Raw genomic sequence first — 14,319 nt, 5'->3', positions numbered from 1 at the left:
TATAGCTTTAAGCTGTTACAGTCGAAGACGAAGGAGGGTTCTCTTCACTTCCGTGTCCGGCGAGCTTTCCTCTGTGACAGATTCCTTCCGTTTCGTCACCTCCACCTCAACTCGCCTTCGTCTGTCATACAAAAAGAACCCTAAATCCGATTTCACTTTTGTCAAAATCCACCTTTCAATCTAAGAAAATTGAACATGTAAGTCCTAAATCAATGCAACTCTAAGTTTTTGTTCCATGTTCTTATCATTTATTGTTTGAATGAGTGTTAGATTTCAAAAACCTTATATTTCCCAATTTTCTCACCCATTTTCCTGAAGTATTGTGTTTTTCTACCTCGGGTTTATAGAGTTTGGTTATGAGTCATATTTTGTTTTTTTTCTCACTGTTTGATGTAAAGAACTTACTTCTACAGCTGAGTGGTTTATCGCTTTCAGTTAATTGATTGAGTTTTGTTATTAGGCGTTACTTAACTGATGAAATTGATTTGCTTTTGTTTGTGAATTACATAAATGTTTCAGACAGAACATAATTGGTGTTACTATCTATGCTTTTTTAGGAGAGGAGGCTTTGATGTACTCACTCAATGTGGTTGGTGTGTAAGTTTGTTTTTGTTACGTGAATTACAGGGATGTTTCAGACAAACCAATGCTTCGAAGGGAGATTGTGGTAGGTGATAACAGTGTAACAGTAGGTTACTTCAACAATCAAGCAAAAACCGATGAGGTTTACAAGGTAGTTAAGCAGAGGCAGCTTCGTTTCAAGTAATTACGTTGACAACATTATGGTACACACAGACCCAATGAACAGCTGCTGTGTAGCTCTTGTTGTAGCATCATACGGAGCATTAGAGAAATGGGGCAGAGCAAGCAGGAGTTAAATACAGCGACTTCTCTGAGCTATGCGAGAATGGTGATGCAGTAAACGAGGTTCAACAATCTCTTACCAAGGCGGCAAAGCTAGAAAAGTTTGAAATTCCAGGAAAGATAAAGTTATTGCCGGAGCCGTGGACATCAGAGTCGGGACTAGCCACAGCTGCTCTCAAGATAAAGAGGGAGAAAATAAAGGCCAAGTTCAAAGATGAACTCCACAAGCTGTAAAAAGTCATATATTACTTATGAGTTGTGACAAACTTCATATACTTAGGGTTTTGACTTTACTTTTACTAATAAAGTTTGATCAAGATGGGGTTGTTTTCTCCCCTTTTAATACAATAATTTTCATTCCAACTTGATATAACGGAGCAATTTAAAAGAGTAAAATCAGTATGGGTACTCAATCTAAAGATATGCAAGGAGATGATGAAGTAGTCATCATCAATCGAATTGTGATCGTGAGCATTGACATTTGCTATTTGGGTCAGATGGTGCAGAATATATGGGAGTAATCATCAATCAAATAATCCTACAAAGAATTATACCCAGTCATGCCGCGACAAGAGTTAGTGCAGCAGTTACTTTTAATATCAGGACATTCAAAGGTCATTGTCCAAGTTCAGACACCTCAAAAGGACAGGCTAGAGTTTTACTGTAGAATGAACGAAAGGGATAAAAAAAATTAGCCTATATATGTATACCGAGACTACAACTCTCTAAAACTCCGCAACAACGGAAGCCATTTGAAACGATGATGGTAACAAAGAAAGCCAACTTGATAATAATCGAAAAGAGGGATGAAAGAGATGACGACAATAACAAAAAAATTAGACCTAATTCTGATCTGAATAACATTAAAAATAAACCAGATTCGAAATTAAGATAAACCGAGTTTAATTTAACATTAAATTATGTTTGGTCTACACAAACCCAGATTTCTGTCAAAAAAAATATGCCAGCACGTAAAATAAAAATTCTACCAACCATTTTAAATCGGATAAATAAATTTTCCATAAGAAAATACGTCGAACATAAAAAAATAAGTCGGTACATAAGAAAATAAGTTGACCACAAAAATCGACCATTTGTAACAAATATGCCACTTCATTCGCCATACATATTCCTAACAAATTGTTTTCTATTCAAACCATACAATTAACTCTGTCGTGACAATAAATCTGACGTTTCTAAGTAAATATGACACCAATTTAACGATAGATTTATTTTTCTAAACAGATTTTACAAACAGACTTATTACTCAATAGATTTATTTTTTTTGAAAATAAATCTGCCGACGACCAAATGGTAAGGGTACTTTGGTAATTTTTTTTATAACTATGGACAAGGGTAATTTCGACCAGAAAAACATTCTAATAATTTTTGAAAAATATGAATCATTCTAGTAATAACACAATCAATTTGTGTCATTTTAATAAACTTCTCTATTTTAAACCCCTAGTAAATTACATTAAAGAATCTTCTTAATTTTTTTAATTGAGATTAGTTTAATTTAACAAATCCACATCATTAAAACTATAATCCATGTCACTATTAAATGTGATAAAAAGGGAAAGGGAAAGACAATCAATTGAAGTTCTCCTTAATTTAAACATCCAATGTTAAAAGTAAAACAAATCCAGAACTTTCTTCCACCATAACCGTGTGACATTGTTGTTTATCGGTCTTTGTCCGAATCGTCCGTCGAACCTGGCTTATCTGATATCTTCTTCGTCGAAATCGTATTCTCTGCAACCTTCTTCTTTGAAATCGTCTTATCCAGTATGTTTCGACGCTTTACTTTTCATTTTTCGAGTTTGTGCCTAAGTTTTATTTATGTTATGGCTGCGTTAGTTTTATTTTGCGGCTGATTTATATATGCAGTTGTCGATGAGTTACTTCCTGCCAATCTCCAAAAACATAGCTATAAGCAGTTTGCGTTCTGAGGAGAAAAGGTAAATACATTTCAAAAAACACCCAAGTTGGTGATTGTGAGGTGTATTCATTGAAAGAAACGAGATTCTCGGTTGGATTAATGACCGTTTCCATCTCAATCTCATCCATATCAAAGAGGTATGTGATTATATTGTTAAAAGCTTTATTCTTTGTTTGTGCATGTGGTAGATTTTTTCATGTCCCCGTTCCTGGAGCTTGACATGGGACATAGACGTTTCAACAGAAACGGGACTGCTTTGGTTCAGTTCATGGGAATTGATCGTGAACAGGCTGTAATGAAGTGAATGATCAGGATGGATCATGAGAAAACCAAGTCTAGGTCTGGAAATAGACCAAGGGACTTAGTAGGATTGAATAAGATGAAGAGAGCAAGCTGGACGAGTGATGAGACAGCTGGACGATGCGAGAATGAAGCTCGGTCAGATGGGCGAAGCTCGGACAAGCTCAGTGTAGCTCACATCAAGTTCAGCCAGCTCAGCTAGCTGGACTACTAGCTCACTCAGATGGGTCAGCTGGGAGTCAGCTCAAATCAGCTGGATGGAGTGTTGGAAGCTCGGACCAGTGTGTTAGTTCAGGGCAGTTACCGGGCCGGTTGGTTGGTCAATGATGGCTATGGGCCGGTGGGCACTTGGGATCGGACCAGGGGCTTGGGCAACCAGCCTGGGCTTGTGTGTGACGTGTCTAGGAGCAGTTAGGCCTGTCAGGGACGTCTGGTAACTGCCATAGGCGAAAGGGTGCAATCTGTACCATTGATTAAATCAGTGGACATAAATGAAACCGAAGGGATGCAATGGTTAGAAAAATAACCACCCCTTCTCCTGTATAAGGAAGGCAAGTCCGTGCCTTTGCAGGCACTCCAGGGCTTCCTTCTACACCCTGAAACACAAAGAAAACCAGAGAAAAAGAGAGAGAGAGAGAGTCGGATTGCTCCATCCAAGATCAAGAGTGGTGTGAAGGCAACAAAGAGGCAGTTTTGTGGGCAATCACAAGGGGAGTTGAGAACGACCCTTTGATGGTGATTGATAATGGATGATCACATCCTAAGCTTCCTCTGTGTCCTGGTAACACACGCAAATGGTCAGGAGGGAAGGGAGAAGGCCGGACTCCACTCTCAATGGCATGAACAGCCTTGAAGGCGGACGCAGTGTAGAAACTGGTTTCATGGAAGTTCCATGGATGGGAAGTTGGTGCGAACCTTGAATAGATCTTATCAATACTGGAGGTATGTGATAAGACAATGATGGAGGCGTGCTCTGGAGGAGCATGGTCGTCCATGATAAGGGAAGGCACAAGATCTAGAAGGATCATGTACAAGGTAATACTTTATGATTACTTCCTTGTTCATGTTTATGTCTCTTGTGGTGCTGTTGAGGCCAAGTATGGCACGCCCATTGAATACCATATATTGTGTGTAGTCTGTTGGGTCAGACTTGATGGCACCGAACCATGGCCTTGGCCGGTTCAGGAATGATGCCCATGGCCTTAGCCGGGCTGTTCATGGTCAGGATCCATATGATCCGGGTCGATTCATTGGATTCTGATTATGGGAATCTATTTGTTGGGATTTATCAAGAATTTACATGAATTTTAATTAGTTTTTGGAGTACTTTCGAAATTGGCCAGATTTGGGCCTCATGAGTCACTTGATGTTTAGATAAGGAACCAACCATGCAATGATAGATCCTTGTGTTAGGTTATCTGATCATATGCTTGTGTGTTGTGATATGTTTGTCACTTATGATTATTGATCATAAGGAATGTTCGTTATCAACCTTGGTGTTGGTAAGCTATGTGCAAAGCATTGGCTAAGAGCCATAAAGAAGAGTATTGCTAGTACTTGGTGGTGTGGTCCATAAGTACTGAGCCGTGTGTTATCTGATCGTGGGCAAGGATGGACGACCTGATCCATTGGTTATCGAATAAGGTGTCTGCTCTGATTGATCAAATGATGCACCGGATGTTAGAGCAAGACTGATCGGCTCCGTTGGGACAAGGTTCCATGGCCGGTTGAGTATGTGTGAAGACTCATCGGTTCTGAGTCATGTGGGGTGGTTGGTTGATTGACTTAGGATCTGATGGACATTACTAGTACATAAGAGGACTTGACATTGTTAGTCCATAAGCTGGACTTGGTCTCATAAGCTGATAAGCTAAAGGATGTTGAATGAAGCATGAGCCGGGAAGGGCCAAATGCATGTCCTTAGCTGTTTGAAGACTTCTCAAGGGTTACTTAAGTCAGTGGGGATGGTTGGCTGAATGACTAAGTACCTAGGAGAGTTGTTTTATGTGTAAAGGAGCTGGACACAGTATATGGCAGCTGGCCATAGCTCGGTCTTAGCTCAGTACGAGTGTGACAGCTCGATCAGCTGGTTTACGAGTTCATTCAGCTAGAGCAGTTGGGACGATGAGCTAACAAGCTCCGTGGATGTGGCTAAGGTATGATCTAGTAACACTTGCTTAGTTCTAGATAGAATGGACTAGGGGAATGGAACCTCAGATTCGTATGACTTGATTCGGGTCTAGGATCGACCTTTGAGCTAACAGGTAGTTGAGAGAAATAACCATTAGCTGAGGTGATTCGACCGGACGAGTATTAGATTGGTTATTGACCAATGGATGATAGATGTTATTCCGCTGCATATGTGGTGTATTGATCTAAGCTAGGAAAGACTATGGTAGTCTTGAGCTAAGATCTGAGTTAGCCCTCGCCTATGGGCGATGTTTTAAATAAAGGGCAAAAAATTTGAGAGGTTCGGTCAGGGTATGGACCGAGTGACGTGAAGCATCGACCGCGGCCTAGTCGGCCGGGATCGGGTCTTACAGATTTGTTTTCAATGTGTGCATTATTAAAAAGAATGTGACTTTGGGTTTTGTTTTGATGTTGTAGGTGGTGGTTATGATGAATATTGGTTATTTGATGAAGGGCCACATGAGAGGAAGAAGAGACGATTTAGGTAGGTGTCTCACTCTCTTTCAGATTTTGTATTGTTTGTGATTTGATACCCATATTTGGATAATCTATTTTTTTTTTTCAGATCTGAATGACAGAGAAGCTTGAACAAGAAGAGAATGGAAGAACCTAACAGAAGTGACGGATTCAACAAAGACGATGCGGAGGAGTTCAATGAAGCTTGGAGACATGGAAGCGTTATCACCGGAGTGGTGCAGCAAACCTGTATTTTGTGTTTTCTCTGTGAGAAATATAACTCAGTCGTGTATTTTGTATTTAACTTATGCCATGTTTTACACAACTCGGTCGTGTCGTTTATATATCTAGTTGTGTTGTTTATATAACGCAGCCATACCTCAAACATACTCTAAAATCAGAAAATGTTTGTTGAATTACTTATAAAAGTTATATTGAAACTCCTCTTATCAATATCAAGTGAATATAAATACACTGAATGTGTACTTTCTTGAATTTCCAAGTTGAGACACTAATTTGATCTTGAGATTATATGTTCTCTTACAATTACTTAAAACTTATGTTTGTGTACTTTCTTGAATTTCCAAGTTGAGACTCTAACTTGATCTTGAGATACTTTTTTGACTTGCAATGTGTGTACTTTTTTATATTTTCCAGTGGACACACTTAAGAACCATAAACTCTAAATCCTATACCTTAAACCCTAAATTAAATCTGAATGGTATAAGTCAGCCGTAACGTTCATATAAGTCAGCCGTCAAATGTAATTTTTATCACGGCGTTTCGTATTTTGGGCGGGAACAAAGTTATTCCTTCAACTCTGAACTCATGACCATTGATTGATTTTAATTTAAGGGCTCAAAATTGTCTTTTTTGTCTATCTTCACACTTCTTTCTCATTGGTTAATCTCTTTTTTCCGAAGATCACAATTTATGGCCATTGATTAAATGATATCTAAAGGCCACAAATCATTCTCTCTTTTTCTTAACCCAGTTACCTGAAACAATAATTACCGGATCCATAAGATCTCACATAAAGATGAATGAAAAGAACAATAATGAAGAAGATAAATGAAGAAGATGAAGAACAAGGCACCGCGTTTGTAACATAAACCCTAATTTGACTCTTGTAGCGTTAATAGTGACATGGCAAATAAGAACTGCTGACATGGAATCGGACCTGATGACATGGAAAATCAATAAGCCAGCCGCGAAACGAACACATAACACAGCCTAAAATAAACCAGCCATTAAATACAACGTAGATCAGCTGCAACGTGAATATTATTTCAGTAATTAATCTTTCGCTAATAAATCAGCAGTAATAAGACTGGAAAACATTAAGTCATTCATATCATCAAATAAATCAGCCGTCAAATGAATGATGTTATAGTGATTAATCTTTCGCTAATAAGTTAGCCATAATTAGGCTGAGTTTACTATTAATCCAGTCAATTAAGGCTAGTTAAATGTAACCCAGTAGTTAATCATCCCATAAGTCAGCCAGCCGATGATCATTAACTCAGCCGGAAAAACATAACTCAGTTGTGTCTTAACTACAACTCAGCCAATTTTTTACTAAATCAACCTGCCACTGTATGAATCAGTTGTAACTTATGTCCGGAAGTCAGTCTTTATCTCATAAAGTAGCGCGATTTATGTAAATCAGCCATCACTAACGGCTGACTTATATTATTAAGTCAGCCCATATCTCATAAATCAGCAGCGTTGTTAAACTCAGCCGCAACACACCTATAACTCAGCCATCAATGTCGCCGTATCGCTTTACGACTGAGTTCATTAATGCACGTGTTATACCATAGATTTTACCAGTTTTTAGTCATGGTATATAGGTGTTTTAGGAGTTATTTATTATGTTTTCGAGTCTTTTTAGATTAATTACAATTTCAGTAGTGTTTTGGAGATATGTGGTGATTTTAGTGCATTTTGGGGATAAAGCTAGAAGGAACTCATAGATGTCCATCGAACCAGTCCAGAGTTGACATTCATAGTCAAACATTGATCGACGGACAACTCTTGTCATCGATCGACAGCGAAGTGCGCAATGCCCGACTTGGTTCCTAGCCGACTTATGGCCCAAGTTCCACATTAATTACATAAATACTCCTGGTGATAGACCATGGATTTGACCCACTTTACCCATGGTTTATAAGTGTTTCAACGATTATTTATTATATTAGAGTCTATTTAGTATATTTATAGGATCATGAGTGATTTGGAAGAAAGTGATGATTTTGGAGCATTTTGGAGATATTTGGAAAAAGCATCGAGCACGACCATCGGTCGATATTGAAGAAGAATAATCTATCGATGTTCACATCTTGACATCAATCGACAGCGAAGCGCGCAGAAAGTATGTTTGGTCCCAGCCGACTTACAGCCCAAGTATTCACCAATTTACAAGATTACCCCTGACGAGTTTTAACCTAATTATATAAGTTTTGCCAACATGTTAGAGGCAAAGTGTGCTCACTACAGAAAATATGAGCAGTAATAGCGGACGAAAAACGCTATGCATTATGTATAATAGCGCTTCCTTATCCGCTCTGACAGCGCCCGTTATAATAGGTCCGACACTTTTAATAGCGGTTTTTCTGTATGCTATAATTAGATAAATAACAATAGGGTTCATTTGTATGCAATTGTTAATATTTATAATTATGTAATTCAAATTTTATTAAAACTCTTAAATTTTTTATAATATATAGCAATTTGTTTATTAATTAAAATCAGTTTGCAAATAATATCAGTATAAAAATGAAATTTTTTTTATTAATTAAATTCACTTTACAATTAAATTTTATTTTTACAATACTAAACCAGAATTAATTAAACCAACAAACTAATTGAAACACATTAAACCGAAACCTAAACCTAAGCCACCGCTCCTTCCTCCTTTCAAGGTTGTATGTATTCCTCCTGTCGTCGCCTCCATCTCCTTCACCACAGCGCTGCTCCTTCCGACTTCCATGGTCGTTTTCCTCCTGTCGTCGCCTCCATCTCCTTCACCACAGCGCTCTGACGTAGCCATCACACCTCCTCTGACGTCAGGCTTCTCCGCCAAATCTTCTGTCTCCTTCGCAAAATCTACTGACTCCTCCACATTCCAAAAACAACAAATCAGTACGTAAACAGATATAAAAATGAATGTTCTCAACAGATCTAAAGACAGAATCAATAATGAATACAAATGATCCAAACGAAAACAACTTTCCACAAACACAGATCTAAACCATAAAAATCAAATATAAAAACTCAACTGCTTCAAACGTTTCCGTATGGATCCACTTATTGTAGCCGTAGCTGAAGTGATTAGAGGTGATGGCTGAGATACAGTTCGTTGGAAGAGGTATAGAACGAGAGATGAAGATGATGGCAGCGGCTGAGGTTTATGGTGATGGGGTGATTTTGTGTAAGGATGAAGAATATAGACAGAAAAAAAAAGACAATACAAAGATGAATCTCGTTGTTCTTTTTTTCAGAGAGAGAGAGAGAGAGAGAGAGAGAGAAGAGAAGAAAGTGAAGAACGTGAGAGAAGAGAGAGAGAGACACACAAAAAGATTTAATCTCAACCGTTCAAAACATCTAATCTATGGTTAAAATTATCAATCCACACACAACTTTTTTTAACCAATAGGAATAAAGGACGAGGATAGATACAAAAATGATTTTGGGCCTTTCATTCAAATCAATCAATGGTTTAAAAAAACAATACAAATAGTCTTCCTATTTATTTATAGCTACTATAAAAATTATTTAAGCTATAAATAATTTGGTATCATAATTTAAATTTTGAAATCTAAATTTTGTATTTGAAATTTTAATTTATTTACAGAAATATAATTTATTTAGAAATTAAGATTTAATGTTTTATGATATATGTTAAAGTGAGATATGTGGTTTAGGGGTTAGGGTTAAAATTTAGGATTAAGTATATGATTTGAGTTTTTGCTTGAGGTTTAAATTTAAAGTTTCTATTATAAGTTTGTAAATATTGGATTTATGATTTTCTATGTAGAGATTAAGGTTGGGGTTTAAGGTATTAAAGTTTGATAGTTTGTATTAAGATTTGGATGTAGAGTTTAGGGTTTGAAGTGTAATGTCAAAGGTTGGTATTAAGAGTTTGACTAAAGTTTTAAGGTTTTTGTTGCGGAAGTTAAAGATTAAGATAAAAAAATTGAGTTTGAATTTACAATTCTGGTTTATAGCATGAAAATATTAGAGTTTAAAGATTTATGTCTATAGTATAGGGTTAAGTTTTGGGGTTTAGGGTTTTAAGCACACCAAAATCCATATTTGTAATATCATCCACACTAAATATATATTGTTTATATAAGGAATAGGATTTAGTTTAGTAATTATATTATTTGTAGTAATTAGATTTTTGACTTTATATGTAGGGTTTGAGTTTGGGGTTTAGGGTATTAGATTTAGGGTGTAAATTTAAAATTTAGTTTTTTGAGGTTCTGATTTTAAATTTGAGATTAGATTTTGAAATTATCAAATTTTGAGTTTGAGTTTAAGATTAAAAGTATACTATGGAAATAGTATTTTAATTACAAAATACAAATAAGCAAAAAAAAGGTTTTATAGATTTTTAAAATGATTAAATTTTGAATTTAGGTTTAAGAATAAAGCTATTACGAAAATTTGATTTTTTTTTAATTAATGTTTACAGTTTAAAAACATGTTTAAGATTTTAGGTTTTTTTTTTTAAAATTACAAAATACAAAAATCATTTTTTTAAGAGATCAAAATTTAATAGGTACTTTATAAATACAAAAAATAATTTAATTTTTGAACATAAATTTTTCCTTTTGATGAAATTTCAAAATTTTAAGCTATCATAAAACATATTATTTACAAGTAAAATTTTACTAACTAACAATATAAGTCTTGCCAAGTCTTAAAAGGACTAACTTCAAACTTTACTTTAGGCAGAGAAGAAAAAGATGTGTTTGTTTAGGCAGAGAAGGAACAACAATCACTTAAGCTCCAGCAGCTTTACCAGCCAAAATACACACAATCACAATCACAACCTAGTTCACAACCTAGTTAAGTCACTCATATCAGCAGTTCCACGGCAAGCACCACCAGGAATACGAGCAGGAGCAATATGTAAAGCTACTCTTACTCACATTGCTCACTTCATAGGTTGCGACTCCCCTGAAACATATTAACACTTTCTGTCTCAAGCTTGATGTAACCATAAATAGAGAGCCATAACCGAGAGAAGAAAGCTTAATCTTACAGTGGAAAAGATGCTTAGCCAGAGTTTCGTTAGGCATATATAAACTCAGGAACAAGAAGTCTCTCTTCACCTTCATAGCAACATCCAAGCAGACTTGCCATCCTATAGTTTCTTAACTGCCCAACAGCTTTAGCTTCATCCTATCGAAAAATAAAACCAGTGTGAAGTTATACTATTTAAATCCGCCACTAGCAAAAGCATAGTTAATAATTATCTGCCACAGTGTGAAGTATATTAGATAAGAAATTACCATCTTGAGTAAGATCATCAAACATAGACATAATGTCAGTCTTCAAATGCGCTGATCATCAAACATAGACATTATGTGTGTGATGTGAACCTCTTGCTGTGATGATGGCATCGCGTCATTGCTGTGGTTCCCTTGCTCTCAACGCCACCAAAATCTTAAATCAAAATTTTCCTGATTGAAATCAAAATCAACCATGTGGTGTAAGTCAGATCTCCACAATGCAATATAGATGATGATTAACTTAAACCCACATTCAATCTCTAACAATCAAAGTAACAATTTTTTTCACAAACCCAGAAACTAATAAAGCATTTCAAGAAGCTTGAACTAAGAAAGTAATAAACTTTCACCAACCCATAAACCAATTAAGCATTTCAAGAAGCTGAAACTGAGAAAGTAACAAACTTTCACCCGCCCAGAAACCACTAAAGCATATACAGACATAAGCCAAATTGATTGAAATAAAATGAAGTAATGGTTAAAATTTCAGACAAAGACTTCACCTGGTGTGAAGAGCAGAGGACGGAGGCGGAAGAGAGAGCGTTTGCAGTCGCCATTTTCTTTAGACCGGAGGAGCAAACAAGAACGTTTTGGACTTGTGGATAAGGAAGTGGTTTTTCACTCTTAAAATGAAATTGAGGGGAGTGGGTTAGGGTTTAGATAGAATAGAGGGGATTCAGAAAAGAGAAGAACTTTGTCCTCCTTTATTCTCAGCGACGGAGAAAGAAGAATCTGAGGAATTGGAGAACGAAGGTTAGAGAGAGAGAGAGAGAGAGAGAGAGAGAGAGAGAGAGAGAGAGAGAGAGGAGAGAGAGGAGAGATAGAGAGAGAGAGAGAGAGAGAGAGTAGAGAGAGAGAGAGAGAGAGAGAGAGAGAGAGAGAGAGAGAGAGAGAGAGAGAGAGAGAGAGAGAGAGAGAGAGAGAGAGACTCTCTCTCTCTCGAGAGCTCGAGAGAGAGCTCGAGAGAGAGAGGAGAGAGAGAGAGAGAGAGAGAGAGAGAGTCTCGAGAGAGAGCTCTCTCTCTCGTCGGTCTCTTGCCTCTCTCCTCTCTCTCTCGAGAGAGCCTCTCGAGAGAGAGAGATCGAAGAGAGAGAGAGAGAGACAGAGAGAGAGAGAGAGAGAGACATCTTAGTGAATCTGATAAGTGTTTTGGTGGTAAAATATTTTTTTTCTAATTATTGGAGCCAACACTTAGCAAATTAACGCGGCTAACTTTTTATTTTTTCCCGCGATACTAAACATAGCATTTTAAATTTATAAACGCTATTAAAAAAGCCAGTGTTAGTATACGATAGCAGAATTGTCAAAAACGCTATAATCTGATGCTATTAATACCCACATTTCCTGTAGTGGCTTTCTTGTTTTACTATTTTCACAGCAAAATGTTTTCTAGGATTTTTAGTAGATTGGAGAGAAGATCCAAAGAAATTTGTGATTGGAACTCCTTTGATATATATATGTATTTATCTATTCAGTTGTTATACCTTATTGCTGTTATGAATTGCTTAGTCATGTCTGAGTAGTTCTCTTTGTTAGATTTAGGGTTTAAATAGGTTATGAGGGATTAGGCCCAACTATAGATTGCTAAGTTATGATATTCATCTTTAGGATTTTCATTAATGTCTGCTTATAGATTAGCTACCTAGAACTTGCCCTAGGAGTTGTAGACATAAGCGATAGCTTGCATCTCACCCTGAATCCATCCTAATTGAGCTAAGATTGCTAGAGTAAGGCGAGAGCTGATCTAGGAAGCTCAGTGAGCACATTCAACCCGCGCGTTAAAGCTTGACCAGAAGCGTCGATCGATATTCCAATCGAATAATCGGTCGACGTTTCAACAAGTGTATCGATCGATATTCCTATAGAATCATCGATCGACACTGGTCAATAAACAAACCCAGAAAGCGAGAGCCTAATGGTTTGTTTATAAGTTTTGAGCTCTATAATATCATGCGTACAACTTATTAGGCATATGTAGGATTATAATCCTAATTACCTGAATAAAAACCCTAAGTCTAGCTACTTACACCTAAGTACCAAAACCCCCAACCAATCAATCGAGCAACTGCCTTGCTCACAAACCTGTCTTTTACATTTAATCATAATCAACCTAGCTTAATCAATTTAATTAGATTTATTAGATTCCCTAACCCTACAGCAACAACTACAACAACAACTTGAGTTATGGAAACTCATCTTACCAGAAGCCACCACCACCTACTCAGGAGAGCAAGATTGAAGCAATGCTTGATAGGGTTCTTGAGGGACAGCAGAGTATGACGGTGGACTTCAATGGGAAGAACGATTCTGTCTACAACAACTTGAACACAAAGTTTTGAGACTTTGAGCACTCATGTGAAGAAGCTGGAGATGTAGGTTGTTCAGACAGCAGAAACTGTTAAGAGGCAAGAAGCCTTAACGAGAGGGGTAGGTGATAGAATCTAGATCAAGCATCGACCGGTTCGGATCATGGACACGGCCCAAGGAGTTATTTCCCGGCCAACTAAACAAGTTAAGACTGATGGTCGAGCTAGAATCCACTTTGGACGAGCTGGACGAAGTGTCACTTACTTGGATGAGCTGAGTGAGCTAAGTGACACTAGCTTGGAGATGAATGAGCTAAGTGACACTGAAGATAGAGCTGGTTTAGTTGCTGGGCGAAATGGGCCTTTTTCAGCCCACGGAAAAATTCATAACAAAATCAATTTGGGTTTGTTTTACTCCAAATTCGACCAGGCCTTTGGTGATGGTCTTCTGCCCATTTGCATCAAGAAATATCAACAAAAGGAGTCAAAGTCGTGGTCATATCAAGGGGAATTCAACAACACACTTATTTCCAGTCAAAAGTCTTAGTCTTTGTTTATGTTTTCTAAGTTTATAGTTTTCTACAAAACTCTTCAGTCTTTCTTTGACTCATTGTACTACAAATATGTAAACTCTTCCATGAATAAAATCAGTCTATGTTTTGGAGTTTATTTTCGTTTCTTCTCTGAGTGAGAGAGAGAGTTCTTTAGCTAGGTCATTGGTGTGAACCGGCTTGTTGAT

At 37.1% G+C, this 14,319-nt stretch overlaps 3 long non-coding RNA genes across 4 annotated transcripts; 1 reads left to right on the top strand and 2 right to left on the bottom strand.

Annotated features, from left to right (window-relative positions):
- The first annotated feature begins 14 nt into the window (after positions 1-14).
- On the top strand, positions 15-1,215 carry LOC125585555. Its single transcript, XR_007322540.1, has 2 exons — positions 15-197; positions 628-1,215. It is a non-coding gene; the product is annotated as an uncharacterized LOC125585555 (long non-coding RNA).
- A 7,310-nt stretch (positions 1,216-8,525) lies between these two features.
- On the bottom strand, positions 8,526-10,308 carry LOC111202211. 2 transcript variants are annotated; one of them, XR_007322732.1, is made up of 2 exons: positions 9,034-10,308; positions 8,526-8,870 (listed from the first exon to the last, which is right to left on the bottom strand). It is a non-coding gene; the product is annotated as an uncharacterized LOC111202211 (long non-coding RNA). The 2 variants fall into 2 exon arrangements; XR_007322733.1 differs by having other exon boundaries at positions 8,526-8,863.
- A 376-nt stretch (positions 10,309-10,684) lies between these two features.
- On the bottom strand, positions 10,685-12,052 carry LOC125585734. Its single transcript, XR_007322731.1, has 4 exons — positions 11,778-12,052; positions 11,275-11,445; positions 11,025-11,164; positions 10,685-10,939 (listed from the first exon to the last, which is right to left on the bottom strand). It is a non-coding gene; the product is annotated as an uncharacterized LOC125585734 (long non-coding RNA).
- Between the last annotated feature and the right edge of the window lie 2,267 nt (positions 12,053-14,319).

Source organism: Brassica napus, chromosome C4 (assembly GCF_020379485.1).
Source record: "Brassica napus cultivar Da-Ae chromosome C4, Da-Ae, whole genome shotgun sequence".
NCBI classification, from domain to species: Eukaryota; Viridiplantae; Streptophyta; class Magnoliopsida; order Brassicales; family Brassicaceae; genus Brassica; species Brassica napus.
Note: the sequence above shows the minus strand (reverse complement) of the source record. Positions and strands in the feature narration are given on the sequence as shown.